This window comes from Nicotiana tabacum, chromosome 8, assembly GCF_000715075.1.
Source record: "Nicotiana tabacum cultivar K326 chromosome 8, ASM71507v2, whole genome shotgun sequence".
Classification (NCBI taxonomy): domain Eukaryota; kingdom Viridiplantae; phylum Streptophyta; class Magnoliopsida; order Solanales; family Solanaceae; genus Nicotiana; species Nicotiana tabacum.
In genome coordinates, this window is record NC_134087.1 from 104,612,366 (window position 1) to 104,629,436 (window position 17,071).

The following is a 17,071-nucleotide window of genomic DNA, read 5'->3' on the forward strand; positions in this document are numbered from 1 at the left end:
ACCAAGTCCGTCTTGTTTCTAAAAGACTTGGAGTATTTATAATTGAAAGTAGGTAGTGGAATAAGGTAAAAATCATAGAAGTATGCTAATTTAAGAACTCAAAATCAATCAATTAGAGAATCAAGGAAGCTCTCCCTTAAGTTAAGGAAATCAACATCAAACGGAAAGATGCAGTACCATATAAGGCAGGAAGAAGAATAAGTGCATGATTAAATAAGGAAGGAGTCAAGGTTCAATAGGCATAAAGTAGTCAATTAGGACCAAATTCAGAAAGACCCAATTAAGGAAAGACTAAGTAAAACAAAGTACCATAGTAAATAAGGTAATGAAATCAGTTAATTTAAACAAACGAGTAGAATTCTAGGGCTTTGAAAAAAAATCTTTCAATTACCATCAATTAAGGAGAATCATAATTAATCATGGGGAGTCATGATTCTGTTTTCTCAACATATAAATAGAGACGAATGAATAGGAGTAGCAAACAAACAAGGTCAGCTTTATAAACAGAAAGAAACAAGAGATAAGCAAACACAATTATATAGAGGTGATATAAGTAGGCTAAAGATTCAGCAGAACATATACGAGGCATGGTGAGAGATCAACAAGAATTAGGTAAACAGGCTAACACACAGAACCAAGGCAAAGAAAATCATGCTAACACACAAAACCAAGGCAAAGAAAATCATGCTAACACACAGTACCAAGGCAAAGAAAATCATGCTAACACACAGAAACAAAGTAAATAAAAATCTTTAAAAATTAGGGCTTTTAACAGAGTCGAGTTAAAAAGCAGTAGGAACATAAAATCAGTCAAAATAAGCAAGGAAAATGGTTTAATCATGAAGAAATTGGTGGGAATAGGTCTAGAAAGAACTTCGAGAAAACCCTAGTTTTTAAAGAAAGTAAAATGGTTTAAAAATGAGGATGTTTCAGAAGAAGTTCAAAAATAGGCAAATCATAAAAGGAAATAGGCTTAAAGCATGAAAATAACACAAACCTGAAGATTCAGAAGAGGGTTAGAGTTTCAAAAGGAAACCCCAATAGAAATCGAAAGAACTTGTTGTAACTTCACAAATCGTAACACATATGGTGTGATTTTGCCCAAAATAACAAGAGAAACCTCGAACAACAGAATCGAAAGCCCTAGGTCCAAATCGACATGGCCCAGGACCCTTGAAGGCCTTAGAGATGATGAGCAAGGTGATGAGAGTCCCATTGGCGGCTTGGGGTTGAAGGAGGTAGCCGGAGATGACCGGAGAAGGAGGGAATTGATGGAGTTTAAAGGTTAGGTTTGAGTGAGGTGAAAAGATGAGAGCATCTAAAGGCGGCGCCTTTGGAAAAATGACTTAGGGTTAGGGGTCGTTTGGAAATTAAAAAGGAAATGAGGAATAAGGGTCGTTGATCTAAAAGATCAACGGCCAGCATTTATGATGGCTTGGGTCGGGTAGACGTGCATAGGGTCTAGGTCGGGTGATTAGGTGTGAAATTGGGCTGGAGAGGGGTCCGATTTAGGCTATAATTGAAAGCCAGATTTGGCTATAATTTAAATAGCCAATTTTTCCCATATTTAATTTATAAAAATAATAGGTAATTTATGAAAAATAATTTAAAGTGAAAAAATGATTTAAAATACATTATTAACATTTTAAAAATATGGGGACCAATTTTATGCATATAAAATATGATTATACCTTAAAATGGGATAACATTGCAATTATATGCAATCTAGCTTTAAACAAAATACTAAATGTAATTATAAAAATACATAAAAATTATACTAGCTACATTTTTGGCATGAGTATAGAAATTAAATAAATGAATTATAAAAATAATAATTTCGAAAATAATTATTGGGGATTTTATGGATAAAAGGGGAGAAGATAAATCAATTTAAACCCTTAAAATTATGGGAAAAATAATAAAAGCCTTGTGCATGCTTATATATGTATACATATGCTATTTTGAAGGTATTTATGCATATTTAAACTATATATATGAAAAAATTGGGTATCAACATATGGACATTCGACCACTAACCAAGCCATGAATCCCACTACTAGGGACACTACCGGTCATATAAGTCCAAAATTACATGCTTACACAACTGAAACTATCGAGCCCAAGCTTCGATCCAAATGTGGCCTTAAGTAATCCACACTGGCTCATTACCAAAACATAAATTAAACATCTCACACTTCATCCAGGAAAAACACAAGTCGTCGATGCGCAGCGGATACTGAGCACTCACAAAACATACTAGTGAGTGGAAGGAATTCAATATATATGTTTCAAGATGAATTAATGTTTCACGATAATGAAAGAAAGATAGAAAATTTTCCTACATACCCTGTAGCCTCTCGAAGATAGGTATGGACGTCACCATACCGATCTGCAAGACTCTACTAGTAACAACTCGACCAGTCGTTTTGAGGTCTTGCGTGTCACTCGGCAGTTTGAGGTCATGAGTAGCTTCACTTAAGGTATTATGACTTGTACGCATGGTCGGTGTTGAGACCCCTTTTTCTCGCGAAATTGGGTTTCGACATTGACAACTCTATTAAGAAAGGGAATGAATGGTTATTAAAAGAGAGTCACCACCTAACGAATTATGATGCGTTAGGGCACATATTACAAACGACTCAGGTTTACTACTTGCGTCACGAAAGATCGGGTATGTTCTTGAATTACCTCGAGGAGAAGGTGTTAGGCACTCCTCGAGGTCCACAACGGTGGGTCCCGACAAAACTCAAATCACGTGAATTAGTCTAATAGAGAAAAGAGGGGATTATTTTAATCGGAATGGGGGGTCCTATGTTTTTTAGCCTAAAGGATCACCCCGTGCAACATAAATAATACTTCGTAACTCCCCTATTACAAGGGTGTTACTCATATTATTCAGCGGGCACAAACTATCATCTCCTGCTAACCGATTACTATCTTTAAGTTATTTACCTAAAAGCGCTATAATCAATTCTAAATCGCACCCTATGCGTGCACTACCCGTCCCTTACCTGTGGTCCCGGAGGCATTTGGACCTCTATTTTGGATGGTTCTAGACTCAACTTATGTTTCTCAAAAATGGTAAAACTAAGCGACATACAAAAACAAGTTGGACTTTTATATAAAAGCAAATAGGGGCTAAGATTAGCTTCCACACATTATGTAGCAAATGCACGCAAACAGATTAGACCTATTGACTAATTCAACAGTTAAGGTTGTTAGATCGTATAGACATGATCTCTAGGTAATTCTGAATTCTAATCATACTGGCAGTTTATGTAAAGCAATTCCTAAGTGACTGCTTAGTGTCCTATTGATTATAATTAGAAACAATCAAACCTATAGACATGTTACCTAGGTGAATTACTCAGTAGTTGACAATGATAAAAACATAGATATTTAGAATTACTCAATTGTTCCTATAGGCATGCTTTCAAGTGACATTCAGCAGGACACTATATGAAATTCCAGTTTTAGTGCTTAATGCATATGGTAATTACCCTATGGACATAAGTTCTACCCCTGATGATTGAAACTGCTATTAGTTCTTATAGACATGCATACTAACTAGGCAAGTGTGACAATCGATTAAACCTACATGCAGGATATTCACAGAACTTGTTTGAGCCAAAGCAAATCCCTATACGTAGGTTATCTAATACGTAATAACAGACAAAGTAAACATGTAAGCAAGTTTTCTAACATATAATAGCAGAATGTTTTGAATAAAGTAAATCCTATAGGCAGGTTATCTAACATACAATAGAATAAAGTAAACACTTATAGGCATGTTATCTATCTGTTTCATGCAAAATATTAAAAAATAAGCCCATTTCCTAATTTATTATTGCCCCAATTATGATTACAAATAATTATTGCAGACCAGAATCGAACAAATCAATTACAAGGTATATAACTATAGGAAGCCTACAGTAGTCCCAAATACGGCTGGACAGGCCAGGCCAGCAGTGAATGAATCACCTCTATCTCAAGGATAAGCATACCAAGCCCAAATCTCTAGTGTGTCAGAGTTCCCAAGGGCTTCAAGAACCCCGGACATTGCTCACACTAGAGAGGAATGATTAGAACAGTTCAAGGAAAACTATGGACCAAATCCTTATGTGTTAGAGTTCACGAGGGTCTCATATGAACCCTGAGCAAAGCTCATACCCAGGAAGGCCAGTGGACAATACTTAAATTTCTTTGGCTTTCAGCCAGCAAAGAGTGAGAATTCAAGAGAGAAGATAGGATTGAAGAGTGCATGTAGGGACAAAATTACAATAGAACAAACACATTTGAAACTAAGCAGACTTGATAAAGTTTTGAAAGTTAACAAAATTCACATACTAATAAGGATCAGTTCATGCTTCACAAAGATTACAAAGATTTCATATCAGGCTAAGTCATAGAAGGGGAGCTAATAAGTCAGAAAAACATTAATTAGAAGTAACAATTTAACAAGGTATCCTAATATGGTGAGCACAGAAACAGACAAGTAACATGGCAACAGGTTTAACAACAAGCTAATGAGTTTACTAAGACATACATAGTGAACTAGTTCTTAAGGAAAGGTATCAAAAACATGCTTAATGCTAAAAGATAATCCTAAGTTACACAGAGTTAGCATATTCCATTAATTAATTGACTGAGTTCAACATGTCTTGAATACAGAAAATAACTAGTTTAATAACAGTAACATATTAAACGATTAATAAAGGAACAAAGGATTAAATAACTTAACAATTCAGATGAAACAAAAAAGAATCTAACAATGTAGCAATGGTCACCAATAAAAGAAAACAATAGAGGATTTTTTGCCTTGGCTTCAAGCCGGCCAGGAATCAAAACACATAATAATAATAGTGTATAGTTTATGGTAGTGAGAATGTTTCAAACTATGTGTGACGGGGAATGAGGTAGGGGTTTAAATAGCACTAAATTAGAGCACACAAATATGACAATAATTAGTCAAAGTACTAGAAAGAAAGCACCTAACAGTTAGTAAGGAAAGAAAAACTCTAAACCCTAGTTTAGGTAAAACGTACAAAATCGGCAGAAATAACAAGTAAAGAATCAAACAGAGACATTAACTAAAGAATCGAACAGATTTGGTTTGATTTTGAAGAATAAAAAAACCCCTAAATTTATGGTAAGTAAAAATCTGTCAGAAATTAGCGAAGAGAGTTATAATAAGATGCACAGCGAAATATAAACGTAAACATTATAGAAAAAATAATTGAAGAATCGAGATTCAGACTAGATTTAGAAATATCTGAACCCTAGTTTTAGGGTAAGTAGAAAATCGTAAAGAATCTCAGAGATTCATACCATATAGAAATGAGAACGAACACAGATGGAAAGAGGTCAAAGATTTGGACCAGATTTGATTCAAAATTAAAGAGATCTGCTTGCCAGGTTAGGCAAGCAATTATGTAACACCATAAGCGAGTAACCAGGAGTGAGAGTGGGTCAACAAGGTAAGGGAATCATTGATTGATTCCATTTTAGGCTGGAATCGAAGAGGGGTAATAGGTGATGATGCTAGGGTTTCCATAGAAGAGAAGAAGAAAAGAGAGCATTTAGGGGCGGCGGGGTTTAGAGAATGAGGGGATTAGGGTTGGGGTGGTTAATTTAAAATGGGGAATAAATGAGGGTCGTTAATCTTGGAAGATCAACGGCCAGGATTTAAGGGAGATTGGGTCGGGTATAAAAACGGGTATGGGGACTGGGCTAGTGGGTTTTGGGATAAGGTGTTGGGCTAGGTGTTTAGGTAATTGGGATGGGGGTTGGTCCGAAAATAGGCTAAAAATGGGTTGTTATTTAAATACCAAAATTTAATTAATAAATAATTTGTAAAAATAATAAATAAATAATTAAAATATTATTTGTGCATAAAAACAAATAAAACAGTTATCTAACATTATAAAAGTATAAAAAAATTAGTTTGGAATAAATAAAATAATTATAAGTATATATAGGCTATTAATGCAAATGTGCAATTTTGGCTTATCACAAATATGTTAAAAAATATTTAAAACCTAATATGGGTGTAAATAGTAAGATTAGATGATAAAATCATTGCAAAATAATTTGTGATGTAATTAATGAGTATTTATATAATAAAAAATACAGAAATAAATTGATTTAAAACCTTTTAAAAATTATAGAAAATTATGAAAAATGCTTGTATATGTTTATAAATCAAGTGATGGTGCATATGCACTATTTTAAAAGTATATATATACACTCAAAAAATATGAGGGGAAAATTGGATACATATATATATATTGGGTGAGAATGAATCAGAATTGGAATTTCGGAAGTTCAGAGTTAATATCGAAAAGAAATTCTCATTTCGGAAGCTTTAAGTTGGAAGAATTGACTAAAAACATGATCTTTGAGTAAATGACCTCGAAATCGGGATAGAAAGGTTCCAACAGGTTCGTATGATGATTTTGGACTTTGGCATATATCCATATCGGGTTTTGGATGACCCGGGAGCGTTTCGGCGCCTATTATGGAAATTGGCATTTTGGAAGAATTTCATGAATTTGGGTTGAAGTGCATTTCAATATAATTGATTTCTGTTTGGGATTTCGAGTCTGGGAATAGCTCCGTATGGTGATTCTGGTACAGGGAGCGCGTCCGAAAGTGGATTCGAAGGCCCGTAAGTCATTTTGGGGCCATTTGGCGAAAGTTAGAAATTTCAAGGTTTTTGAGAAGTTTGACCGGAAGTGGACTTTTTGATATCGGGGTCGGATTTCGATTCCAGAAGTTGGAGTAGGTCCGTAGTGTTGAATGTGAATTGTGTGCAAAATTTGAGGTCAATCGGCGTGATTTGATAGGTTTTGGCATCGAATGTAGAAGTTTCAAGTTCTAAATTTCATTAAGGTTGTAATGGGGTGTGATTCGTGAATTCAACGTTGTTTGATGTGATTTGAGTCCTCGAGCAAGTTCGTGTTACGTTTTTAGACTTTTGTGGGTGTTTGTTTTGGAGACCCGGGGGCTCGGGTGAGTTTCAGAGTGATTTGTTAAGAAGTTGGATTGCTGGTTCTGGTATGATTGCATTTGCGATGTTTTTGTTGCAAATGCGGCCATCGCATTTGCGAGGTAGTGTTCACATTTGCGAACCTAGGCTACCGAGGGAAAGGATTGCATTTGCGAAGCAATGATCACTTTTGTGAAGCCTGAAGAGTTTGCATTTGCGAACTCTGAAGGCCAGGTCTGTCAGGGTCGCATTTGCGATGCTTTGTGTGCAATTGCGAAGGTCCCATTTGCGAACCCCCTGTCGCAAATGCGACATCTCCGACTGGATTCAAGGGCTTTTCTCTGAGACTTAGCTCATTTTCCTCATTTACCACTTGGACTTAGGCAATTTTTGAGAGCATTTTGAGAGGGGGTTCCATCATCATCAATAGGTAAGTGATTTCTACTAGTCGTGATTTAAATACAAGGTTTATATATGGATTTAGACTTGATTATTTGTAGAAATTTGGGATTTGGAGGAAAACATAGAAATTGGTATTTTTGGATTTTTACCACGAATTTTGATATGGAATTGGAAATAATTTATATATTTGAGTTCGTGGCATTATGGGTAAAGTTTATCTTCGAAACTTTTCGGAATCCGGGCACGTGGGCTCGAGGGTGATTTTTATCGACTTTTCGAAAGGAGTTGGAAATTATTGTAAATAGGATTATAATGAGTATTAGAGTATATATTTGTGGAATTACTCATTTATTGACTAGTTTTGGAGCATTGGGAATTGATTTTAGTTGTTTGATAGACTTGGGAACCGGCTATGGAACTTCGGAGCGAGGTAAGTCACATTTCTAACCTTGTAAGAGGAAATTAACCCCATAGGTAACTTTAATTAATATATGTTTCTATTTGTGGGGGCTACGTACGCACGAGGTGACGAGATTTCGTATATAGCTAGTAGTTATGCCAATGTCCTGATAGTTTTAGGTTACATCATGCCTTGTTGATATTGTCATTTGATTTATGGTTATTGTTTGCTTTGAGAAGTAGAGAGATTGAAGTTGCTTATTAATTGTCTTGAAAAGAGTTGAAATTGAGGAATTTTAGATTTTAAAAGTTTTCATTTGAACTTCGTATTTTCGAAAAGAATTGAGGAATATTATAATAACTTAAGAAATGTATGTGTAACCGCGTCGCAATTATACTCCGCGAGCAGGGTCAATTTCCCTTACTCTCATGGGAGCGGGTCGTTCACCTTGGTAGGGTTAATAGATGCATCTATGGTTCGTTTCGTTCGAACCTCGACAGTGCACAATTATATTTGTGTGTTTGTTCGTGCCATTCGACCCTCAGCAGTGCACAATTTATATTTATATATTGGATCGGACCATACGACCTCGGCATGATTGGTGCATGATTGAATTGATTGCTTTGGAATTTATAATAAATGATATTGCCTCATTGGCTTGACATAAATTGTTAAATGATGAGAAATAAATTCGGTGATTTCTTAATTATAAAAGAATTGCTTACATTTCATAATATTGAGCTTACATCCGTTATATATAACCTATGTTTAAACTATATCATTGGCATTTTATTTATAGCTCATAGTAAGTGTCGGAGTCAACCCCTCGTCACTACTTCTTCGAGGTTAGACTGGATACTTACTTGGTGATGCCTTGATGCACATTTTGTTATGCATGCACATATATATTTAGTGGCCTTGTGGGCAAAATGACGTGGTTAATGCGGGAACTTAGGTGAGCTGCATTCTATATTACGACTAGCATCCAGTAGAGTCTCTTTCAGAGTATTTATATTTTCTTTTATGTCCAAATTTATATTCCGGATAGATGTTGTATCTCATTTTATTTCCTAGTTGCTGCTCATGCACTTGTGACACCAGGTTCTAGGGTTATTTAGTAATGTGATTGTTAAAAACATTATTATTTAGTCTGAAAAAATATCATCTACTAATTAATTGAAGGAAAACTATGATTTCAAAAATATTAAAATGAGACCTAAATTAAGTATTTAGTGATTGCTTGCCTGACAGCAGTGTCTGGTGCCATCACGACCTTTAATGAATTTTGGGGCATGACACTACTAGACACTTACTCATGACTCGTAGAACCTATGAACCTAGAGCTCTGATACCAACTTCTCACGACCCAAATCCAACTAGTCGTGATGTCACCTAACCTGACCCGCTAGGTAAGCCACATAAAATTAAATACAACTTAAATAAGAATAATAAGCCTTAATGATTAAATTAACTGAACTTTTATATAAACTCCCCATGAATTAGTGGTACAAATCATGAGCTTCTAAGATTTAGAATTTACAAAGCTGGTATGAAATGAATACATCATCTATTCGAAATATACATAAACAGATTGGCAAATCTAAAGCTACCAATGACAAGTGGCAACTATAACCAGACGGAGGTACATTTTTAATGTCAGCTCATGCCATTCACAACAACATCAGCTCCAAGATCTACACGCAAGGTGCAGAAGTGTAGTATAAGTACAACTGACCTCATGTACTTAGTAAATAACAAACCTAACCTCAAGTTGAAAGCAGTGACGAGCTTGTAAGAAGGTCAGTGTCCAATACCAATAGCCAATAACAACTCGTAATAATACAATGGAAACAATAAAGGAAAGTAACTCAAGAGATATATGCTCAGCTCATTCACATTTACGAAAAAGTAGGAATGCGTTTCAAGTATAACAGTGAAGTCCAATTCTTATCACTGAAAATCAACTAAACACGTATCTATCAAAAGAGTTGTATTCACCAATTCACAACACCTGATCAGAATTCCCGTTTACAAATTAGCATGAGTAAAGTACATCTCTATGTCTACATGTCAATATACATGTCATGTTATTAATTATCATATACCGCCTAGCATGATGAATATACATCTTTGTGCCTATATGTAAAATATACATGTCAAATCATCAAATGTCATATTATCGTCTAGCATGAGGAAAATGCATCCATGTGCCTACATGTAAAAATACATGTCAAGTAAATAATCTCACAATGATATCATCAAGTACACCCGCTCTCAGCACACTCAAGATGCCTGACTCAAATGCCCCCACTCCATCACACACACAATCACTCAGCACTGTACGAGTATCTGGCTTAAAAGCCCCTCACCAAAACACGTGTATATATCATTGTGCCTGCACTCACTACCGGTACGTTAGACTCCAGAGGGGCGAATTCTGTCCAACCGCTAAAAAAACCAATATGACCTACTGTGGCATGCACCCCAATCCAAATAATAATAAAGCCAATAAGGCATGTTGTGGCATGAAATCCAATCAAAATACCAACGTATACCAACGTACCTTAATGGGCCGCGACGGGCACCCGATACCTTACTCAACCGAATACCAACGTAACGTATCTTCCATATCATTCTATCATAGGTAAATGAACCAGAGTAAATTATGAGAGAATATAAACTTATACATATGAAGCATGGGCCTATAAGACCAAAATAGCCACTAGTGTACTGAACATGAGCCGACAAGGCCATACAATCATTCACGTACATGACATCTGTCTACAAGCCTATAAGAATACATAATTTTCATAAAGGTCGGAATAGAGTCCCTCCATACCAAACAATACATGTCTAAATCATACTAACCAATCAAGCAACTCCGAAGCAAATGGAGCACACCAACATCTTCCGCTGAGCTGATAGCCTACTTGGAGAGCTCTCGACTTGTCTATCGGGACCTGTGAGCATGAAATGCAACATCTCCAAGCGAAAGGAACGTCAGTACGAATAATGTACCGAGTATGTAAGGCACATAAATAACTACATAACAGACATGGAGGACATATAGAGTAAATGACTCCACCTGTGATTTTGGATAACTTTGTAAATCATGAAATAATTATAGTGTCATGCATATATGTATGAATGTCATGTCATACATAGGTACATGTTTCATAACATCATCAGCCTCTGAGGGCATCCCATCATATCATCTTGGCCACTATGGGCAAAATCATCAATGTATACCAGCTGATCAGGTGGTGGTGCGTATATAACACCATAACATTTCCCATAATCCATATACATATACATACATATATACGCGTATATAACGCCATATGATCATGGGTCAATGTACATGAATGCAATGCATGAAAAGTACGTTAATAAAATCTTTCAGAATGTCATATGACCATTTTGCCTTTAAGTAATATCATAAGTAAACTCTTTTCAACTTTCATATTTTTTTGAGACCCATGAACATATGATATATTATGACACATGGAAATTCAAGAACATAGATATCTCTAATACTTCTATGAATAGAGTCATTTATGGAATTTGTGCATTTGCTCGTTTCATTTGTGTCGTATAGATCATGCCAAAAGAAAGAAAGAATAGCCTTAACATACCTGGAGCAGGAAAAAATCCATATAATATTTTTGGAAAGGATTGCACTGTACTCCCTTAGACCCGCAAAATTTTACGTTGGTATGATTCCTAAAATTCTCGTTGGAACCTTGCAAGATTTCTCATGGTTTAATGGAGTATTTAGAATCAAATCTTCATTTGAATTTTAAGATGGAAATGTTCTGACAGCGTTATGGGCTTTGTTTTGATAGTCATCTCTTAATCTTCTAATTATACTATTGTGACTACTACTACTTTTTTGGATGGTATACTAATATAGGTAGGAGGTGTCTTTTCACAATGGTCCTTAATTGCCACATATTAAATGGCTAAGAAGTCATTGTGGCCAACTGCCACGATTTTGGGAAGGTGGATTTTATTAGTTTTTATTCACTTATTAGTTAATTAGGTAATGTCATGTTACCCGATAATTAACCAATTACCCGTATAATTAAAAATTATTCTTACTTACTTAAAATATTTCTCACTTTTCACATACCTTACTATCATGGCCATGTGGTAACTTGTATAGTACTAGTCCATAAATACTGGTTATTTTATTTCGGGCTGTATTTTATCCCAAAATGCCAAATTTCAACAAAATTCATTTTCTTCGACTTGCTTCCCCTCTCACCTTCACGAATTTACTCATCACTTATAATCCTTATAATCTTCATATAATCTTTTCCTTGGACTGACGTCAATTACCTTACGACAAATTCAACATACAATACTACAGGGTGCAATATCGTCGTAACTTAATACTGCAAAGCGTAACATCACCGTAATGTAATATTGCAAGGCATAATATCATCGTAATATAATACTGCAAGGCGTAACTTCATCGTAATATAATACTGCAGGATGTAACATCATCTAATATTGCGGGGTGTAACATCATTCCTCCCTTTGGAACATTCGTCCTCGAATGTTGATTGAGGCTCTTATCATTTTCATAACTTATTGCTCTTGTGAATACCATTATACTCTCCTTGCCATTTAAGCAGTTGCTCTGTGAATAAATCCAAAGTCTAGGGTATTTCCCCCTTTAGATTTCTTGCTCATATCATGACTTGTGGTCGAAATCTTTCTAATCTCGCAACTGCTGCTACCTCCTGTCATTTAGCCTGTATGACCTTGGCTTTGTAAGTGCGCTTATGCGATTCATCTTTGCTTTTTTCTTTTTAGCTTTTAGTCAATCTCTAGGCCTTACTTTGTAAATATATATAAGGTTTTATAGGATGCCTCTCTGGGCATCTATAGGTGTACTGAAGTTCTTTGCTCGATACTTTGTAGAACTGCGAATATGGTTATATCTTATTTCATAGATCTGGTTATTCATTCATATGGCTTCAATGAATCTATATCGGTCATAGTATACCATAATTTTTACTTCAATTTATCGTTACTGAGGTGTGCTTACCAAACTCCAGTTACTTTTGTTGCCTATCCTTTAGGTATAAATCCCAGTCCTTTAATGCTCCTTCATTACCGTTCCTCTTAAGAAGGATGGCGTAATCTCATGTCATACTTTGTAACTTGTATCTATCCATTGTTGATTCACCTCAATGTTGATCTACAATCCTCCACTTGAAGACATGAAACTTCTTACGTAGTACATTGCCGCTAGGGCTTACGTTGCATTGAGGAATATTTGATGTGATTTCCATAATCGTATTTCATAGTGTCTCAATGTGATTCACCTTATGGGGGTATCCTAATATCGTGCCGTCGGTGAAATCTTTTCTCCTTCTCTTCTTATCTTTGTTTTCAAATAATTATTCAAACGAAGGCCCAAACGTCATCCTTTACCTGTCACAATGACACCCTCATTTTATTACTAGGTCAGCATTTCATTCCTTCGAAATGCTATTAATCTTAGACTCCTTTGAGTTCATACATGCTATACTTAACTTTCAATAACTTAGAGAAGCCATTATCTCTGTTGTGTTCATGGACTTAATCCTGAGGACTTATCCATTATTGTCACCTTTTCATTTGCCTTTCTTTATCCTTACTCATGTCTTTTTAAAACTTTATCGCTCTACCATACTTTAGCTTGCGACCTATATATATCCATTTATACTACTCACAATATTCCTTCAACTTGCTTGCACCATAGATTTTCTTATGTTATTCTGGAATGTCAAGCGAGACATCACATCATCTCTAACGCTTCTTGTCACGACCCAAAATACCCCGGTCGTGATGGAGCCTCTAACATTACTAGGCAAGCCAACCCAACAAGTAACCCCATACAATTTCTTTTAATAAATAAACATTTTTCTAACATTTAATTATGTCTCAGTTTTCATAAGGAGTACATAAATCACTGAAATGTGCTGAAACCATTGCAGAAAATAGACCAACACATCCCAATCATCTGGTGTCACGAGTCTAGAGCCTCTAAATGCAACTAGTCTGACTGTCTATTACATAACAAATCTAAAAGTGCAGAAAAACAAGGATAGGAAGGACGAAAGTAGGGTTGCGGACGCCATGCAGCTACCTTGCAGTCTCTGGCAAACTCCGATAGTGCTGAGGACCCTCACTCTGCCGCTTAGGCACCTGGATCTGCACACAAGGTGCATGGAGTAACGTGAGTACGCCAACTCAGTATGTAACTAAAGTAAATAAGGTCTGAAAGCAGTGACGAGCATTTAAAAATCATATAAAAGAGTAAACAACAGAATATCAAGTCAAACTCAATAGTTTAAAAAAACCAGTTTCTTCATAAAGCTTCAGTTTCAGATGAAATGCTTTGAAATCATCTACTTAGCAGTTTTCCAACAGAGGCTAATTATAAAAGAAGAGTGAAATTAGAAAAAATATCATAAATGGGGCCCTCGGGAAAGGTATCACTCATAAATATAGCCTCTCGGGAAAGCCTCTCGGTCACTCATGACTCAGCTCTCGTCACTCAGTACTCACACTCAGCACTCAGGCTCAATAATCTCTCATAATAGTAATAATCATAATAACCATTGCGGCGTGCAGCCCGATCCAAAGTTTATAGTCAACTACGCTCACTGGGGGTGTACAGACTCCGGGGGGGCTCCTACAGCCCAAGTGTCATATCGTTGTGGCACGCAGCCCAATCCAATATATATCTCATTGCAGCGTGCAGCCCGATCCATATTAGTATCGTTGTGGCGTGCAGCCTGATCCATAATATATAAATATAATATTGTTGCGGCATGCAACCCGATCCGTAATATTTATAATCATCACCATTAGGTCTTCAACCTCTCTCAGTCATTAACCTCACAGCCACTCGTGCATAACAGTGGAAATCAGGGAACTCAGTCCAAACAATTCTCACATTTTAAGAAATAGAGTGATAAAACCAGTTTTAAACAATAAACAGGTAAAAGATGACTGAGGATATGCTTTCAAACAAATAGAGTGGGGAAAACAGTAAAAATACCCCTAAGGGTCTCAACAAGTCGACACAAGGCCCCAAACATGGTATACAACCCATAATACAGTATAAATTTCTAAAATATGGTAAGATTACAAATCAAGTATGCGGCTTAATAGTCACTACGGGACGGACCGAGTCACAATCTCTACTAGTGCACGCCCACACGCTCGTCACCTAGCATGTGCGTCACCTCATTTATCAAAACGATACGAAATACCGGGGTTTTGTGCCCTCAGTTCCAGATTTACAATGGTTACTTACCTCAAACCGGGTGAAATACTACTCCGTAACACCTTTGCCTCTCACCTCAGCCTCAACTCGCACCGAATCTACCCAAAATCAGAATAATAACATCAGAATATGCTAAAAGTACGAAGTGTCACGACCCTAAACTGAGACCCGGTCGTGATGGCGCCTCTCGTGAAGACAAGGTCATCCGACACTTCCCATATCCAATTATTAACAGTTAAACCATAAGAAATAAATCTAAAGCATGATAAGATAATCCAAAGTTATTAGATAATAGCGTAATTCACAGAAAATAACCCAACACAACTTGATACCGAGGTGTCACTAGTCATGAGCATCTAGCAAAATGGAATACTCCAAATATAACTATAGAATTTAATACAGAAAACTAAGAACATGAAGGACTAATATTGGGAAGAGCTACGGGCTGCGAACGCCAACAGCTACTTAGAGACTCCTCGGATCAGCCTGAGCCGGAAATGATCAGCACTCGTGAGCGGGACCAGATACGTCTGAATCTGCAGACAGGGTGCAGGGAGTAAAGTGAGTACTCTAACATAGTGAGTAATAATCATAAATAAAAACTGAAAGCAGGAAATCATGTAAGGCACAAAAGCATGATATAATGAAGCAGTAAAACCATTTAAAACAGTAATCCAGTGAAAGATAGGTAAAAATTCTTTAACTCAATTTAACTTCATGAAAAACCTTTTTCAACAATTAAGCAGGTAATTGACAGTCAATTATGGAAATAAACACATAAAGGTTCGCCCCTCGGGCACAGTATCAACAAATTCGCCCCTCAGGCAACATCTCAGAACAATCCCAGCCCCTCGGGCAATCACATAGAACAATACCAGCCCTTCGGGATCAATCTCACATCACAATGGGTACCCGCGCTCACTGGGGGTGTACAGACTCCTAGAGGGGCCCGTTACGGCCCAAGCACAATATCAAGCCACCTCGTGGCATCATCACTAGGCCCTCGGCCTCATATCAATCAAGTCACCTCGTGGTGTACATATCTCAGGCCCTCGGCCTCATAATCAGTATCAAATATTTCCTTACAACATAGGCCCTCGGCCTTACTCAGTCAAAATCCTCACAAGCCACTCGGCCAATAGTAAAACATGATTCTCAGCCCAAAATATCATTTAAAAGATCATGTAAGTGTTAAAATAGTGTAAACATGGCTGAGTACGAAAACAACGAAATATAACATGACTGAGTTCAAGTATAAAGTCAAAATAGTGAGGAAAAACCAGTAAAAATCCCCGAAGGGTTCAAATAGTTGGCACAAGGCCCAAATATGACATTCAACCCAAATCATGATGATAGCAAATAGATTTCAGTCAAATATGCGCTAAAATAGTCATTCGCGATGGACTAAGTCACAATTCCCAACAGTTCATGACTTCACGCTCATCATCAAGCATGTGCGTCACCTCAATATAGCACAACGATGTGCAAGTCCGTGGTTTCATACCCTCAGAACATCATTTACAATCATTACTCTCCTCGAACCGGTCAAATCTCTAGCTCGCGACACCTTTGCCCCTCGAATCGGCCTCCACTCGCATCGAATCTATCCAAAATCAGAACGAGGATGTCAAAATATGCTAAGGGAATGAAGCCCAAGCAAAAATAATCAAAATACGACACAAATCCCGACCCCCGGGCCCATATCCCAGAATTCGATTATTTTTACATAAATAGATTCCTTATCTCCTCACGAGTTCATACATATCAAAGTTTTGAAATCCGACCTCAAATGGTCATTCAAATCCTCAATCAAAGGTCTAAATTTCCAATACCTAGTTCTTCAATTTTTGGCTTAATTTCCATGATTATTTAGGTCGACACAAATCCCGACCCCCGCGTTCGCAAAGAACAAACTCCCAGTCAAACCCCTGGTCCACTTAACCCTATGTGAACACGACCTTCACTACGCGTTCGCGATCAACAACTTTTCCAC